The following is a 20,029-nucleotide window of genomic DNA, read 5'->3' on the forward strand; positions in this document are numbered from 1 at the left end:
TGCTTGGGTTGGACAAGGGTAAGGACAAATCGAGCATTAATTTTCTGCGTAGGATAGCTCCAAACAGCCATAAATTAGGAGATAACAGGAAACACCTTAGATTATGCCTCATATTTTGAATAGTGTCTACATCGCTTGTGTGTAAATTCCTCCACTAGCCATCTGCGCTCACATGAGAAGGATGCAGTGTATCTGAGCTAAAAGGAAGCCAGGGGGCAGAGACACAGCGAGAGGCAGGGACTCAGAGATAGAGAGATAGAGATACTTTTCTGTTAATCTGAAAATGATTCAAAACATCTTATTATCATCTGCTCCACCCAATCAAGCCAACCAGTTTATAAATGACCTATAGAAAACCAGTAACATCTGGCTTTCTATGCCTGTTACTGTGGTATAGAAGCTCTTATCCTCAAATAGAGACTGTGTTTACACAATCTACCCCACAACTTCAGGACTCCAAGATTCGGTTTCAATTTAGCTCCTGTGTTGATACAAGAACAAAATCTCATTATTGAAAACTTCGAATGCATAATAATTTCAAACAGTATTTTTTGTTTTAACAATGTTTACAGAATATGTTCCATAAAGGTCTAGAACTCTAAATATGGCAGCCTTCGCTGATCTGTAAATTTCCTAATCATTGTGTGGAATCTCAAACATAGAAACAAGTAAAAGATAAAAGTTCATGGGATTGTATGAAATATTACTAATAACTCATAAATCTACTGTACCATATTCTGTTGTGGAATTTAAATTTTGGAGAACAGGATTGTGTCTTTTGAATGACAACACTGATATGAAATGCTTCATGCAACCTCTTGAACATGAAGTTACTGTCAATAAGAATGGTGATTCTAAACCCACGAGTGGGCTTCCTTATACATATAGTCTCTCATTTGTGATTCCCTATGTGTTATCAACCTTGGCTTTTCAACCAATGCATTTCTAAATCAAAAAAGTAGATGACACTTAGGCTTATTCCAAGTCTCCATGAATCTCATGATGAATTTCTGTACAATACATAACAGTCTCTATATGTCTAGCCTTGGATGTCACCCAACATTTAAGGCAAAATGTAGATGAGAGTAAGTTATTACTCATAGAATATGATAAACATCGGTCTTTATCTTCCTCTTTGTTTCTTCCATCTAGCATTTAGAATATGCTTTATATGGTTAAAATCCCATGGTTAAAATCACTGAGCCGGTTTCAGATTCTGAACGTTGCTGTTGATGTCCATATTAATTAGGATGCAAAGTCATTTTATTATCATCCTAGCAGATTTTCTAGACTATACCTCACTGACTCCCATGGTACAGAAACATTCCCAGTGCCATCCCATTTCTTGCTAGGATTACCAAAATTCCTTATATTTTGGCCTGTCATCTTTATTCTTAGCTGCTTGCATGGGTGCAGACTTGCCTAATGTGTGAAGGCATAGAAAAAAACAAAAATCAAAAAAGAAAACAGAGTATCTGATCACGTTACTTCAGCACAGACACAATTCTGCTTACTTCTGAGAAATCAGTAGACAATGCTGAAGCCTTTATTTTTTATAAACATGATCAGCTCTCAGGCTACAGTCAAGTGATCTTTTCTCACTAATTGCTGTTTTTCTTTAGGAGAAAAAAAAAGGCAAGCAGTGAAACATTCATTTTCAAAGGCAAAGTAAACTCATAAAAACATAATAGTTATGATTCTAAGAGGTTGAATAATTAACATTTTGCAAATTGATTCCCAATTTTTTTGAACTTGGAAGAAGGCTTATTATATAAAGAGAACATTGTTTAAACTCACACATTATTTTGTTATGCAAATAACTACTCTTGTGTTTATTTAACGTGAGTGCTAGCAGTAGGGTATTAGGGCTAATAAGGCAAAGCACACCTGCAATAGTGCTATTTTTTTAAGGGAAGAAAGAAAAAACATTTTCTTGAGTCTAGATTATGAGCACTGCCTATTCACTTAGTAGCTGCTAATATATAAAGAGATTAAACAGATTACTCAATAAAATTGATTATAATAAGCAATAAATTCCACCTCATCTCTCTATCTTACAGGTGATATATTTGCTCACTGATTGTTTGTGCTATATGAAAGGTTTGGGTTGTTTCCTCTTATAAACAAGTTCTCATGTAGCTTAGACTGCCCTTGAAATTGCTATATAGACAAGCCTGGCCTTGAATCTCCACCTACCAGGCATTAGGATCACAAGCACTCATCCTACCCAGTTTGAATTGCTAGTTCTGAAAGCATCATTGATTGGCAGGAAAGTTGTTATCAAATTTTAGTTGATCATGAGATATGCTTCCCTTTGCAGAAATCAGATATATGACTGGCAAGTTTTTAGAATTCTATACACAGCCTTGAGATGGGGTTTCCTCAGAATAGGCACTGAGCATATCAAAAGGTATAGTCAAAGAATGTGGGCTGAATATTAGAACCCAGTAAGAGGAGCTTAGAGAAGGAAATGTATAGATACACAAGGATCTGTGAATTAAATTAAGATCTAGTAACTTCTTTCAATGGCATTACAAAAGAAGCTTGCACTCTTGACAGAACATAGCAGTATTTTTAAAAGGGTCAATCTGCCTTCTTTTTTATTTTCTATTGGTTATTTTGTTTATTTACATATCAAATACTGTCCTCATTCCCAGTTTCCCCTTCAGAAACCCCTCATTCCACCTTTCTCTGCCTCCACGATGCTACCCCACCCACCCACCACTCTTGCCCCACTGCCCTAGCTTTCTCGTATCATGGAGCATTAAGCCTTCACAGGACAAAGAGCCTCTCCTCCCATTGGTGCCCAACAATGTCATCTTCTGCTACACATGCAGCTGGACCCATGGGTTCCTCCATGTGTATTCTTTGGTTGGTGGTTTAGTCCCTGAGAGCTTTGGCTTCTTAACACATCATTTTGAGTACTAAAGGTATTTTGGGAAATAATTAGGAATAAGACCCCTAACTACTAGATTGAAACATAGTTGGCTGGTCAATTCCCATAAAACATTACATGTGAGAATTGGAGCCTGAGGGACAAAAATATGAAAGTCAGCAGATAAAACAAAAAAGTTGAATTATACATAGGAAATTTGAGATGTTTATGAAATATCCAAGGACTTAAATGGAACGTTTGGTTATAGAAGTCAAAGGGTAAATACGGAGAAAATGGCATGTACAATGTTTTGAAACTAAAGGTTTAGGGGAGAGCACCTAGAAACTTAGTAGGACTAGAAAATTAAAATGGGCACTAATGCAAGTGCATGTCTACTTCTCTGTGTTAGGGTCTAGAAAATGTAGACCAAATGAGTGTGAAAGAGGAAGAGAGATTTGCACTAATAGTTGCCATTGGTGCTATGATAGGAAATGAAAATCAGAAGGATTGCGGGTATGGTTATGTAAAAAAAGTAGCCAATTCTCGAGATGCATTCAGCATCAGTACATTTACCACCTGTCTCCTTATTTTTAATCCCCACTTTGCATGCATTCATGGATGCATACGTGTGTGTGAGAGCCATACTATCAAAGGACTTTGATACTCTTTCTCAGTGACTACGTTGTTAAAGAAATTGAGTCCACTTAATGCTGCTATATTCATAAGGATGTAGGACCACTAGAACATGGATGGTACCTCCAAAAGAAGCATCAATGAAAATAAAGTCTCAATTTACAGCAGCCATCAATAGCAATAGTTCCTCAGATAGGGTTGGAGATTCATGAACCCCTTTACCTATACATTTTAGCAAATTTTGGTGCCTTGATCTTGTCTGCCAACAATTATACATATGTATACCTTAAATAAAATAAATTGCTCTTAAAATAGCCAGAGAAAGACTTCAAAATAAACAGTAAAATCAAAAGGCTAACCTGGCAGAAATTGGCATTAACTACATAGAAAAGAAATGCTAGGTATATTAGGATGTAGAAAATATTTAGTAGTCAATGCTTTAATGAAAATATCAATGACACAAAAGAAAGGAACAGCCATAGAAAGACAGAAATGGTAAAATGCTCTATAAAACTTGATTTGATACAGAATACGGATTAAATTAAAATAAAAATATAAAATTCTCACTATCATGTTGGCAAAAATTTAATTGCCTGATATATAAATATTTACATGTGAAAAACTATGAGACATCAATAATATAGCATGCTCAAATGATAATTAAAGAAGTCTTTATACATTTGACAAGTGGATGTGCATGTGTGCATTTGTATGGCAATGTGTGTAAGTACATATACATGCAATATATATATATAATATATGGCATGAAGTATATGTATATATACACATATATATATGGCATGCAGTATATGTATACACACACACACACACACACACATATATATATATATATATATATATATAATTGCATGCACTTATACATAGCTTGTACTCTGTGATCTATCCTTGATATAGGATTGATATAAGGAATGGGAAAGAAGCAGAAAAGAAAATACTAAAAGAACATAAAAAGAAGGGCTATGTAGTTGATAGATTGTCAACTTGTCAGATTTTAGAATGTCCTAGGAAGCAAATAACCACGATTATCTACGAGACAGCTTCTAGATTAGGTTAGTTGAAGTAGCAGAACTCACCTTAAATGTGAGCAGTAACATGTCAGGTGCTGTGGTCCCAGAGGAGAAAGTGAGCTGAGCACCAGCTCTCTCTACGTCCTGACTAGATATAATGTGACCAGTGAGCAATTGTCTCATGCCTATCTTGCCATGATTGATTATAACACCTGTTACTTCTTTCAATATTATTGTTACATTAATTTATTGACAAAGGTATAGAACAACAGAAAGGTGATAAGAATAACATAGCTGATGTAAAATCATCATTTCTGAACTAGTTTTAGACCTATCACACGAAAGAACAGCCAAAGGAAATGAAAGAACAAACTACCTTCTATAACAATTTATTTCATATATGAGATGTACTTGAAACATTTAAAAGAGAAAAACAAGCCATTCCTCACAAAGTCTACACATTAGTTCATGTTACAAAGAATGTATATTCCAGTGACTTCCAACTACTGCCCCTTTGTCTGTAGAAATCCCTGCTTCTGTATCATCCATCCTTCTCATATGTATCACCTGGGCTCAAATGTCAGTATGGAACCTGTATTATACTATTTTAGTACCATCAATTTCAAATTTAAATTCTGACCTGACAGGTACCATTGTAGATGTTGATTGAGACAGAGACCCAGTGAAAGTGGAATTTTATAATACATGACAATTTCACTGAATGCAAAATAACAGCCACCTTGAATAACAGTGAAAATGAAACAGAACATATTAACAGAAAGTAGTAACCCTCCCTACTTGGAAATTCTGGGTCATTTTGCTTCCTTCTGTGTTGTGGTTCGACATCTTCCAATGTCTACACACCAACTCATGAAGTAACACACACATTCCTGGTAATTCAGTCACCTCAGAGCAGTGCAACTCCTCAACCTGTTCTTTGTTCAGCTGTACCTTACACCCGTGATTTGGTTGATACTGGTGCAGCAGTACAAGTAACAGAGGTGACCAACATATAGACTATGAAAAAGTAGGGATGGATAATACAAATAAGTGAATTCATAAATGTGTACCAAGATGTTTTTATATTTCCCTTTCGATAAAACACAAATAGAAATCTTGAAATATGAGTCTTCTCAAGATAAATATATTTATATAGAATGTTGATCATAGCCAGTTTTATCATTCTTTCCCCAATGACAACACATATGTTAACATGTAATACATGTTAACTCTCTCTCCCAAGTTTACTGGACAGCCCTTGCATGTGGTGAAACCAATTCTACTGTTGTTGTTGATGATGATATATCTATTAATTTACTTTACATCCTGACCTCAGTTTCATCTCCTCCTTTCCTCCTAGTCCTTTCCCTCCCTGCTTGCCCTTCCATCATCTACCCACTCCTTCTCCTTCATTTCTTTTCAGAAAAGGGCAAGCCTCCAGTGGATACCAGCCAACACTGGCATATCAAGTTGTAGTAGCACTAGGCACATCCTCTCCTATTCAGGTTAGACTAGGCAGTCCAGTAGAAGAAGGACACCAAAGGCAGACAGCAGACTCAGAGACAGCTCCTCCTCCCACTATGAGGAGTCCCATTTAAATATCAAGCTTCCCAACTGTAACATATGTGGAGCCCATTTAGGCTCCCTGATTTGAATGTCAGTCTCTGTAAGTTTCTATGGACCCAGAAAAATTCCTTCTATGGGTTTTTTGTTGGTGTTCTTGATCTCTCTGGCTCCTTCCTCCCCCTCCTCTCCAAGTTCCACCTAACGTTTGATTGTAGGTCTCTGCATTAGTTTCCATCAGTTGATGGATGGAGACTTTCTGATCACAGTTATGCTAGGCTTTTGTCTACAAATATAGCAGAATATCATTAGCAGTGTCAGGGATGAGCTTCCTCTCATAGCTTGTGTCTCAAAGGTAGATCTCTCATTGGTTAGCCACTCTTTCATGTCTGTACCATCTTTCCCAGCATATTTTTGTAAGTAGGACAAATTGTAGATCAAAGTTTTTTTTAGATGGGTTAGTGTCCCAATCCCTCCATTGGAAGTCTGCCCTTGTTACAAGCTCCCTATCACCCCATACAAGGTGTTTTAGCAAGGATAGCCTTTATAGATTCCTCAGAGTTTCCATTTGCTCTTGATTTCTTCCCCCTAGTTATCTATCCCAGTATTCTCTCTGTCTAGCCTCCCCTTGCCTGATCCCTCTTGTTCCCATTCACTCTTCCCCTCTCCATGTTCACCCTTCTCAGAGAGATTCATCTGTCCCCTTTATACCCCACCTTGTTAGTTACCTTCTTTGAGTCTGTGGATTGTAGCATGATTAACCTTCACTTTAGAGCTAATGTCCACTTATGAGTGCATACCATGTTTAGATGACAATTGACATCATTGTGTACTACACCGTTGCCAGCCCCACATACCATCCCTGAAAATTTTTCATTCCTGAAATCTTTTCCAGGCCTCTGCTTTGTTTACTATTCTCATGCCTGTGAGAAAATACTCTGAGAAGGACAACTTCAGTGAGAATGGGCTTGTTGTGCTTTACAGGCCACAGTCTATCATGATGGGGGAGTCATGGCAGCCAGAAATAGTTGATCACATTGCGAGAACAATAAAATTCTAGTACTCAACTCATGGTTTCTTGCTTTTTCATATAGTCCAGGATCCCATTCCAGAAAATAAGTGTCACTCTCAGAGGTCAGACCCTTCTACCTGAGTAACTCTAGTAAAAATAGTTTCACATTGGAAAGATCCATTTCCCAATCCAGATCCCAAATTGGCTATTAATATTAACCACAATAAATTCCTGTATGATAAACTTTCTTAAGCTAACAGTATCAGTTCATATGTCTTCACATTTTCATTGGCCTTGCCTCACATGTAACAAAATTTATAGCTGGACTGGAGAGATGGCTCAGCAGTTAAGAGCACTGACTGCTCTTCCACAGGTCCTGAATTCAATTCACTGTAACTACATGGTGGCTCACAAACATCTGTAATGGGATCGGATGCCCTCTACTGGTGTGACGAAAGACAGCTACAATTCACTAATATAAATGAAATAAATCTTTAAAAAGCAAACAAAAACAACAACAACAAAACAAACAAACAATAACTTCAAGAAATTCACAGGTAAATGGAGGAAACTAGAAAATATCATTCTAAAAAAGATAACCCAGTCACAAAAGAAAACTGTATGTACTCACTAAGAAGTGGAAATTAGGAAAAAAGCTCAGAATACCCACAATACAGCTTACAGACCATATGAAGCTCAGGATAAAGGAAGACCAAAGTGTGGATGCTTCAGACCTACTTAGAAGGGTGAACTAAATAATCACAGGAGGTTGAGTGTGGGAGGGACGTGGGAGGAAAAGAGGAAGGGGAGAGGAAAAAATGGGGCAGGATCAGGTGTGGGAGGAGATGGACGAGATGCACGGAGAGTCAGGAAATTGAACAGAGGTGTTTAGCAATGGGGGATGGGAATAGGGAGTAGCCAACAGAAAGTCCCAGATGCCAGGAAAGCAGGAGGCTCCCAGGACCCAAAGGAGATGACATTAGCTGAAATAACCAACAAACAGGAGAGAGAACCTGTAGAGTCCACAGCCCCACCCCCCACTTGAGGGATGGGGCCACCCACCTTTCTCGAAAATTTTAACCCAGAATTGTTCCTCTCCAAGGAAATACAGAAACGAAGAGTAGAGCCGAGACTGAAGGAAAGGCCATCCAGAGACTGCCTCACCTGGGACGCCATCCCATATGCAGCCACCAAGCCCAGTCACTATTGCCAAGAAGTGCTTGCTAATAGGAGCCTGATATAGCTGTCCTGAAAGACTCTTCCTGAGCTTGAAAAATACAGAGGTGAATGTTTGCAGCCAACCCTCAGACTGAGCACGGGGACCCCAATGGAGGAGTTAGGGAAAGGAATGAAGGAGCTGAAGGGGTTTGCAACCCTATAAGAAGAAGTACAATATTAACCAACCATACCTCCCAGAGCTCCCAGGGTCCAAATCACCAACCAAAGAATACAAGTGGAGGAACCCATGGCTCCAGCTGTATATATAGCAGAAGATGGCCTTATCTGGAATCAATGGAAAAGGAGACCCTTGGTTCTCTGAAGGCTCAATGACCCAGAGTAGGGGAATGTTAGAGTTGTCAGGTGGGAATGGGAGGGTGGGTGGGGGAGCATCTTCATAGAAGCAGGGGGATGGGGTGAGAAAGGGGTTTGCAGAGGGGATACTGGGAAGGGGGATAACATTTGAAATGTAAATAAATAATATAACCAATAAATAATTTAAAAAAAGAAAAATGTAGCTTCATTTATTTACCTATTTTTAGGTAAATGTTGAGTCTTGTATGTTTCCATATTTATAACTAAAGAAAGTATAAATTTAATGCATGATTTCCCAGAAGTCTATCATCAAATAGAGTCCAAGTTTGAACCTACCACTCTACCTACTTACCATCAAATCCTGACTCAGTGGGGCTCTCAGCGTGGTACAGACGTAGGTGTCTCAGTGTGGTACACACCAAGGGCTGTCAGCATAGCACAATCCGAGGACCTTAGTCACAACTTCTGTTACATTACAGTTGTGTCATGTAATGTCATCATAACCAAAATATTTTATGTTCTTGTACCTATACTCCTATCTATACAAAATATTGTTATATCTACTTCAGAGCATTTTAAACATGAAATTGGACATTCATAATGTTACAAGCAGAATCTGTGTTTCAGTAAATATTATTTTTTGCTATTTGTCAAATGACCCATGTTCCACGCTCAAGGATTAAAGAATCAGTATGAATTTGGGGTGATGGCTACAGCCAAGTTATCTGATGGGAAAGTTAACCTCCATTTCACACGCAGAAACTAGCTTTGCTTTCACAAAGAGCTGCTGAGAGCGACAGTTCATTGTAGCTGAGCCTTGATGCTTGTTAGCACCTCAAACATTAAAACCAAAAGATGGGTTTTAAGTCATATACAACAATTCAAATTGAATAACATACAAAGTAAAACTTGGATGGGATAGAAATCAGGTCAAAAATTTCTGTGTAGTAATCTAAGGTGACAATTTGTCATAATAGGAGAAGGATAAATGAATCTTTAAACTTTCTTGTTTCTTAGACTTTTAGTCTATTGGTTTTTATTTTAAAAAATGAAATTTATTTACAGTTGAAATAAGTGAAAAATAGGATTCCAAAGAGTATTTATTACATTAATTTTTTACAGGAAATGTTAAAACACCTAAGTGTCATTTTTACAAAGGACTGAAAACACTCAATTGGTATATTAAGTAAATACATTATTGAGCATGTACCAAAAATCTTAAAATTTATAATCTTGAAATAATATACAATTATTTTTTAAAAAATTATAAATTAGAATGATCCAAGTATGAAAGTAAAGGATACATGATAAAAAGAAGTCAGAGGAAATGAAAACCTTTTGAAAGTATATTAAATATATAGAATTTAAGATTCTGTTTTATACTTTGGTCTCTACTATTTTAAATGTGGTTTAAATATTTTAAATGCTTATACACTTATAACCAAAACCAAATAAAGGTATTAGAAATTTAAAAAAATGGGTTATCCTTTGCCCTGATATACTTTTGGCCTTCAGGAGCCTACCTTTCCAACACTGTCAAGTGTAACCTGCGTTCTGTTTCAACTTTTGTCTTCCTCAGCAGCCATGACCTCATCTTAATGAGTATGGCTCTGGACTCATCCTAGGACTCACTGCTTCTAAGCCTAAATGTTCTAGAAGATATTTATTGCCTGACTTTATGCTTCTATCTATACCTATGAGACTAGATCCTGGACTTATCCTTGGTTTCTGCTGGAGCCCCCAGCATATGTTGGCAGGGAAGTGCTACTCAGAGCCTTGTGCTGACAGCCAGTTTCAACATATTTGTCTGAAAACTCTCTGCTTTCAAAATTAATACCATTACTTCTTACTTATGTGGAACAAATTCGTAGATTTATCTTCTGAATAAACTAGATTAAATATTTTTCTCTCATAACAGCACCAAAATTGATTTTCAAAATGTTATTTAAAATACTTTGTAAAGATGTCAAGAAATCACATTGTGACTAAGCTGATATGCTCCCTCCTGTATAAAAACAACTCTTTCCCTCTCTGTTACCATTATGGTGTTTGTAGAAGATACTTTAATATAATGTATTATTATATACATTGTTTCAAATGAAGTGATTTCATTTGTAAAAGTTACTGCTAATAAATGTACATCACAAGGACATTTAATAAAATACATACTTCATAATATTAATGATAATTCTGACTTCTCTTTACTATATAAAGCACTTTGAGCCCATATATCCCTGGCAATGACAATAGACTTCTGCATCATCTTCCTGCCTCTCGTCCTACTGGGAAAAGATAACTAAATGCTATCAAAAGAAGTTCTTTCTGAGAATCCCTAGACTGCCGTGCATTCCATCCCATTTCTAATATGCCTGTGTATAGAGGGATGAGTGGCTTAAATTCTGCATCTTCCCATTAGTCAAGGAAGTCACACCATATTTCTAAACAAGCCCTTAGTCAGTGTGAGACCACTTGAAAATTAGTATGTACTTTGAACAGGTTTTTGGCCATTTCATTCAATGAAGGGGAAAAATTGAAATTAGTTGGTATCTCTGTTTATAGAAATGGAAAGTGACATAATTTAACATTTAAATTGCAGTCAGAATAAAAGAAACTTAGAAAGCTTGAAGTGCTCTGTTACAGATACACCAGGAGGAAGAAGAGAGATGCAAAATTCTGGCTGCTTTACATGCCTCATTTTTCTAAACCCTCTGGGGGAAGTGCGGTTATCACATTTAAAAAATCATTTATCTGGTTTTTAAAAAAGCATGGAGTTTTAATTTGGTACTATCAGAGAAAAAAGTAGGACATTTCTAAGCACTGTGTTGCTGTAGCTACATAAAAAATTATTTCCTGCCTTGTTATTTTTGACCACATTTTCTCATTAGACTTTTAATTATTTGGCATGGCAAATCAATCGATAAACATGGCGTGTACAGTGGGTGCTACCTTAAGCTGGCTGAGGGCTGATTCTTCAGAAGCTCTTCCTTCCTACAAAAAGAATGGTCATTCCATAAGGGCCCATTATCTACAAGCATCATCATAATAAATTAACACATGAAGTTTTATTAATATTTAAAATACTCCCCAAATCCGGAATTATCTGACACAGATTATCGCCCTTAGCAATCAGGGTTCATAAAATATACTTAGGAAAAAGAGAAATATTTATGTTAAGGGGTGGGCTCAAATGAGTGTGGGGGCTATTAAGTCATTCACAGAACATGGAAGCACAGACATTCAGATATGATTTCTGCTTTAGAGTGTGCAAGTAAAGCTACTCCATTGATCCTGGTGGCAGCATGGCCCCTCCCTACCCACTCCAATGCTCTGGGTTCCCAACTGAAAAACACATACACACAGCCTATACATTTTTATATGCCGAAAACTGCTCAATTGCTGGGCCACTTCCTACCTCCATGTGGCTAATCCACCCCCTCCAATATCCTAGAGTTATTACTACTAAAACCTATATTCCCTCCTTGCTGCCCAAGACACAGTTGCGCAGCCCTCTTGAGCTGAGTTCCCCTGACTCCTACATGGCAGCCCTGTTCTCGGTCCCACACCTCTGAGGCTTGGCTTCTTGGTTCTCCTCTTGGCATGACGAGTCTCCCCTTCATCCTTCTTCCTTCTAAAAGTCCCACTCTGTCTCCCTTCCCAGCCATTGTCTTCCTGCAACTTTATTTACCAATCAAAACCAACTGGGGGCAGGGTTGCCTCAGTCTCTTCCATGGGGACTTGCAGATTTTTGTGCAATTTTGGAGATCCAAATTAACATAATACAAACAGCATTAGACCAAAAGCACAACGGGGAAATACTAACTTTTCAGAATAGTTCAGTTTCTCTTCTTAGAGTTATCAAGTACTTAATAAGTCCACCATGCCTATTAATAACATTATTTCCACTTACTTAAAGTCAGATTATTATAAATGTAGTTCACATTTGCTAAACACTGATTTAACAGTATTGAGACTAGTATTTTATCAAACCACATGTTTACCATAGCCTAGATTTGCTGAACATATATTGAATTGTCATACTCTCCTTTCTGTTTGCTTGCTCTGGGTTACTAAGTCACAATGTAACAGTGCACTGACAGGTGCATTGTTAACAACTCATTATAGGCTATCTTATGACAGTACATAAGACACTGTAACTTGTCTAATAAAACCAGTACCTTAACCCAGTACTGGATATTCTATTATCAGACAACTCAAATGAGACATCTGAAATAATTTTTGAGCAGTTTAAAAGTAGTTTAATGTTCCATTGGCAATGGCTTTCTTTAGCACACCTTTAACCAAGCTCCTGCGAAATGTAACAAAACCTGCATGGCTTTTCATATGGATACAAGGTAAGAACCTAGAAACTAAATGGCTTCACTAGTTAGTTTCTCTGGCAGAATTCCACTCCAGTTCCTTACCGTAAGTCTCTGAAAGTCTATAATTAACTTTTAGACTATAGTCTATATGCTGGGACCTACCAACACAAGGACACTATACTTGTCTTCACTAACCATGAATTCAAAAGCTAAGTGGCAGGAAACACAATGCCTAGTGTTTCTGAGAACTGAAATTCAAGCTTTACACTATGTTGCTAAATTAAAGTGAGCTAATATATTATTTTCCACAATTTTAGAAACTTCACTATAAAATGCTACTGTTCAAACTGGAGTGGGGGCTATCCCAGAGGCTGTGGCCTGTATGTGAGATTTAGCTGTGCTGCCTTGTCTGGCCGCAGTGGGAGGGGAAGCATCTAGCCCCTCGCAGAGGTTTGGGGTGCTAGGGATACCCAGAGGACCCCATACCTGCTCACAGGAGAGGGGGGTGTAAGGATGAGAAGGAATTATGGGAGCAGATTAGAGGGGCTAGTGAGTGGGATGTACACTAAATTAGTAAAATAAAAAATAAATATTTAAAATGTATCGTTCAGTAAATCCAAATGGAAAGTCAAATATTCTCAGGAAAACTATAAAGTTGATTACAACCATTTTCCACCCAAATATACCTATTAATACCTCTTAGATGCTGTGGTATGAAAGTATTCATTGCTTATTAAATGCACTCCAAATTAACTGAACTATCTGGCAACTAAGTAAACAAAGCATTGATTTGACTTTGCTTTTTCTAAATCATTCTCATTCTAGAGAACCAGGTAAGCCTATCAGTGGTTTGCTTTAGAGGCATTAAGATATTTTAGAAAGCCACAAAAAATGCCTTTTACAATTCAAAGTAACTTTGAATAAAAATGTTCAATATGAAATTATATTTGACTATATCTATATTATCAGAAGTTTAGAGATAGTATCTAAAATTATTAATCAATATCATTTGCAAATTATTTCATCGATCTTATTGTCTGATGATCATGTGGTATATATTAAATATTGTCATAGTACTTAAAAATTAATATTTGAGGATCTCATAGGCCTATTCTTTCAAGGTAACATGAATATAAACAGGGTGTATTCCCAACAAAACCTGGGTTGTTACATAAAAGACAGGGATGTTATCAAGTAAACACTGCAGCTATAACAATCTGCTCTAATCCATGTATACCCCATAAAGAATCAACATTGCTATTTAAACGAATTTTCAATTTTCCCACAGATAGAAACACCTTTCCTATATATTTCACTTGTTAGCATATCCTCTTAGGAATCTAAGCATTTGTAATGAATTCTCTCTCTCTCTCTCTCTCTCTCTCTCTCTCTCTCTCTCTCTCTCTCTCTCTCTCTCTCTCTCTCTCTCCCTCTTTCCTCAGTGTCCAAACTCTCCATTGTAAAACAGGGACACCAATGACAAGATGCCAGTGAACTTCTCGCAAAGAGGTATTTAAAAGGTACTTTCCTTTTTTTTTAAATTTTTTTCTGGAAAGTGTACTTTAAGATGGTCCTAAATTTCCAGGAATAACTATGGAGGAGCTAGCTGCTTCCAGCACAATAATAGTAAGTAGCAAAAAGAAACTTTTTAAAATCCTATTGGTCCTGCAGCCTCCTGCCAGAGTAACACACAATAGCAGATACTTAGGACTAGAATGGCTCCAGTGGAGCAACACTAATGCATTTGACACAGCTCCCACCCTGGCATTATGCAGAGGAGCCTGCACTTATCCCTTTGTAAATTGGAGACTCTTTTAACCAGGAATCCCAGGATGAAACAGAACCATTTTCCTCACGGCAAAACAAATCCTTCTCCAGTGAATTTTGTTATTGTTTATTGTTACACTGTTTTATCTGCACTAAACTGTATGAAAGCTTCAATTAGTTCTTGATGAATGATCCCATAAAAGCATGTAGTTTCATTTCCCCTGCCACCAGATATTTCACTGAGTGTTATTAAATGAAATATAATTGGGATAAGATTCAGAAACTTAAAGAGGCTGTAGTGCTCTCAGTTCAGCCTGAAATGGTTAGTCATCAGTGCAGCTCAATCACATCCGATGCACCATACATACAAATTTCCATTGCCTGGTCCTGAGAAGATCACAGAAGCACTGTACACAGTCTGATGCCCTTCAAAAGGATGAAGGCTGTTGCTGTGATGCTACGTTCAGTACTAGGTCATATAATTATTATCACCACAGAGGAGCAGAACATGTCTCATCTATCACATTACACAACAGCTTGCACATGCATTGGATGCTACATAGCACCAGTTTACTGTTCCAGAAAGAGCAGGGACCATTTCTTGTTTCTTCCTAGAAGAAGAACTACTCTTTGACGAGCATAGACAAAAAGCCAATCTTTCCCTGTCCCCATCATTGCTAGTGAAATGTAAAACATGATACTTTTGAGACAGCTGATTAAAGGAAGATGGCAAGCTTGGGTATTTTAAATAAAATCAGCATTTTCTTTCATGTGGCTTCTAATATGCATATGTTTTTCAGAAGAGAAAGAAGGATAAAATGGCAGAGTTACTCTCTCTTAGAGTGCTTCAGGAAGTTGATGGAGGAGAAGAGTCCAGACCTCAGGCATCAGCATTTGCTTCTTCCTTCCTTCCTGAGTACCTTGTGGTGACATCATGGGCTGTTTCAGCACTTGGAAGACATAAACAAAGCAAATATCCTTGCCCTCGGATGAATTCTAGACAGTCCCATTAATTCATACCCTATATTTGGAGCAGAAACTTATAAAGTGTCCTCAGTTGATTATTTAGATGCCAAAGATAACATCGCTATCGTGACACTGGGACATTACTTCTTCATTTCATAGAGCTCACAGCTGTATTGACAGAGGAATATAGAAAGCCATCCAAACCTTTGCTATTTTGCTCCAAACTATATTAGCAGTCACTGTAATGTTCCTTCTTTCACACACTCTCTACCTCTTTTTCCCTTCCTTCTTTTATTTCATTTTTTTAACCTTCATAGAACCAAGTTAAAACATGAAAAAATGAATAGTTCAATGAATTCAGAGATTTTTCTTTCACCTCTATTTAGTGTGGCAGTGAAAATACCACCCTGAATGCACCTGATCTCGTCTGATCTAGAAAGCTAAGCAGGGTCGGGCCTGGTTAGTACTTGGATGGGAGACAGGGTACTTTTAATAACCCACACAAAGTTAAAGAGCAACAAGAAAGCAGTTGTTTCTCCCCGAGTGTGATGGCTCTGGGATGGCACTTGTGCACAGACTGAAAACCTGGATGAACTAAGCAATGTTTTACAGGTTGTTTTGTTATTTTAAAGAATGACTAAAAACCTGGGTATTTGGCTGTGTACATTTAGCATATATTTTATTAAAGATTTGGACTAAACTGAAAGGGGAAGCAATGGACACTTGCTGCCAATCAAATATTTCTCACGTTGCTTAAGATTATTTCAGATGAAATTGTTATTGACATCAATTGACATCAATAAATATATTAAATGCAATTATTATGTTCCTGTGTACTATAAAAAAATATTAGCCACACAGCATGCACAGGGCATGTACAGGTTCAAATAAATGGGTCACAACACTGAAAGGGAGACCTAGACATGGCTGCTACCCCTAACCAAGTCACTGTCTGCAATTCATACCCACTTGCAAGACAAAAATTAGTTTTTGGTTTTGTTTTTTGTTTTTGGTTTTTTTTCAATTAAAGTCTCACTGGGTATACCAATCCAATCACATTATAGGGTTTGCCACACCCAGGAGTTGGGCAATAAAAGAGAAACTCAATGGTATTTTTGTAGACATTTGTCACAAATTGGTTTCTGTTTTTGTTTGTTTTTTTAATATTTCTTGTCTTATTGGTCAGTTATTTCTATACTTTTATTTCCATTTTTGTGTTTTTACGCATTCGTGTGTTTCTCATTTTTATTTGTCTGATCATCCTTTTATTTGCTCAGTTTTAAAAGGAGAAAAAGATTATAGCTATAAAATGTTTTGTTTAAAAATAGATTTAATAATTCATCCCCATATGTATAGTTTCTTATATTACTATATTCTTTCTTTTCTCTTTTCTTTTCTTTTCTTTTTTCCTTTCTTTTCTTTTCAACTTTCTTCCCACTACCTAAGAAAGGATAGGGAAGAGGAAAGATAGAAAACCCTGAGTCTAAGCTTCCTATCTTACACTGTTAGAGATCATATTTTGATGCAGAATTAAAGGTTTTTTTTCTTAAATTCATACAAAATTTGGAATATTGATAGAGGATTATGGTTTTCGTTGGCATAAATATTTGTATATTGATACAAAATTTAAAATTAATTTTGTTACTCTAAGATAGGCAGTGTGCCCATGCAAGTTATTTAAAAATTCAAGGTTTAATCCCAGTCCTTCTAATATATACTATCACAAACTGTTTTCAGAAAAACTTACGGTCATATTTTATTCTAATTTATTTAACTACAATGAAATGTTTTCAAGATAATTCAAATTGCAAATAGCTAAAAATAACCAATGCTTAGTAATTAACTTATGCTATGTGCAGACAGATGATCTTCAAAAGCATCTGAGGTCCACAGAATACAGTATTTAAAATCAATTCATTATTAAAGATCTTTTGACTATGAGACAGTTCTCCTAATAGTACCCCCATTCTACTTCAAAGATTATGAGCATCAGTTCTTCTTCATAGAGTTGCTTCAATTGTGGCAAGCTAGTGACTGGACCAGAAATGCCCTAGTAACATCTGCACACAGAATGTTATCTAAAAAGGACAAATGGATTCAGGATAGTTGACTAAGCTTTCACAAGACAAGGTAAGCTAGTCCTTCATAATTTCTGCTTCACTTAATGTCTGTCAGATGTTCTGGGCCAGAGGAATGAAGATAGATGCTCCAACTTTATAAGAAATATTGAGGACTCTCCAGGAAGTCAGCTGTCTCTCCCAATTCTTTCAGTGTCAGAAGTTGCATTCTTACACGTCCTGCATACCCAACTATTTATTCCTTCTCAAATCTCTGATGGGATTGAAGACTAGATAGTTATATTCTCACAATTAAATTTAAATTGTTTAACATTAAGGAAGGTGTTCTAAATTTAAGCAGATGTTTTTCAGGTGGTAACATATTCAAATAAAAGATGGCTGAGGCACAGACATGCAAATGCATTAAGTTAGGATTGATGATGAAATACTTTATCTAAACTGCCAAATATAATGGACAGGATGCTATAAATGTACATCATACCTTATCATTTTCATAATTTTTATAAATGTATTCAATTTATATCTAAGAGAAAAGGATACTTTGATTGTACTAAAAGAGGGAATTGTTGACATTTGGTCTTGCTGTCTGTTGAAATGAAAAGGTGAGCCCCCAAGACCTGAAGTCTCGCACAAAAACAAAAGTAAACCTGTCCCCAAGTTATTTCTGATTGGTCAATAAAGATGCCAGCAGCTAATAGCTGGGAAGAAGAGACAGACATAGTGGGTTTTACGAATCCTGAGCTTGGGGTCAGAGAAGAACCATGAGAAGAAGAAGGTAGAGGAGAAAGAGAAGTCGCCATGGGTGAGTTGAACCCTAAAAACATGGTCTTGAGGGTTGGCCAAATGGAGTTAAGAGCAGCCCAGTTGAAACATAATAAGTAACAATTCCAGGTTATCAATAGGGAAGCAGATTCTACTACCAAAAACAGTAGGTATCTATCTACCCAGATCTTATGCTGTTATTGTAAATAAAAAATAAAAAACAAATAAAATACAAAGAGAGAAACAAAGGCTCAGAGGCATTGTGAGGAGTGGGAAGGTACAGTGGATGTGAAAAGAGGTGTGGGAGGGGAAATGATGATCAGAACACATTGCATGGAAAAAAGTTCTTTCCAATAAGACAAACAAAAACTAGTAGTCACAATTGTCTGTAATGACAACTGTTTATCTGAAGCTAGGGCTTGTGTATTTCAATCATAATATATTACAACATACGAAATAAAGTCACACATAAAAAGAATTGTCTATTAGCAATTATTTTTAGATATTAAAATCTTAAAAGCTTTAAGCATTCCATCTTATTTAGTAAAATTTTCTTTTATTCTTCCCTCATACATTACATCCTAAACACAGTTCCCCTACTTCCCTTTTCCATCTGTCTTTTCTCTTCCATATTCCATCAGAAAAAAAGAACAAGCCTCTGGAGGATATCTACTGAACATGGCCTAACACAATACAATAAGAGTAGGAACAAACCCTTATTTCTAGTCTGGACTAGGTAAACATGTAGGAGGAAAAGTGTCTCTAGCACAAGCAAAGTGTCAAATATAGCCCTCCTTTCTATTTCTAGAAATAAAACACCATGCTACACAGCCATATGCAGAAAAGCTAGTTCAAACCCATACAGGGACTGTGATTGTCACTTCAGTATCTGTGAGTCACTATGAACGCGCTTAATTGATTCTATTGGCTTTAATGTTGTATCCTCTATTCCTCTGGCTCCTACAATCCTTCCTTCCTCACTTCTGCCAGATTCCCCTGGCCCTGAATTGTGTTGACTCTAAGTCTCTACATGTGCTTCTGTCCATTGCCGATGATACCTCTCTGATGACAATTGGGCTGGACACTGCAATATGAGTATTGCACAGTATCATTAAGAATCATTTTATCACTGTTGATTAATTAAAATTAATTAATTAATTTTTGACCAGTTGTGTTTGGTTCTATGTGAGTCTCCAGGCTGTTCTGCCTCTGGTTCCCAGGCCTCCAAGCAATGTAAACTGTGGACATCTTCTCCATGGCATGGACCTAAAGTTGGAACAATCATTGGTTGATCACATCTACAAGTTCTATCCCACCATTATCCCAGTACATTTTGCAGGCAGGAAAGATGGTAGTAAAGCTGTATTTAATAAAACTACAGAATATATTTTATATTGCAATAAGCTTATTAATGCTATTCCCAAATACATTTTGAAAATATTGTATTTTCTCCGCTTTAATTTTTATAAAAAATAATATCACTTATGAAATAG

General features: G+C 36.8%; 1 long non-coding RNA gene across 1 annotated transcript in view; it reads left to right on the forward strand.

The window, feature by feature from the left end:
• LOC148005703 (uncharacterized) overlaps window positions 1-16,514 on the forward strand; it is a 40,277-nt gene extending 23,763 nt beyond the window's left edge. Inside the window, exons 2-3 of the long non-coding RNA XR_015620175.1 lie at window positions 14,406-14,483; window positions 15,531-16,514. This is a non-coding gene — a long non-coding RNA (uncharacterized LOC148005703). The remainder of the gene's footprint in view (window positions 1-14,405; window positions 14,484-15,530) is intronic.
• The last annotated feature ends 3,515 nt before the right edge of the window (window positions 16,515-20,029 follow it).

This window comes from Rattus norvegicus, chromosome 5 (assembly GCF_021556685.1).
Source record: "Rattus norvegicus strain SHRSP/BbbUtx chromosome 5, alternate assembly SHRSP_T2T, whole genome shotgun sequence".
NCBI classification, from domain to species: domain Eukaryota; kingdom Metazoa; phylum Chordata; class Mammalia; order Rodentia; family Muridae; genus Rattus; species Rattus norvegicus.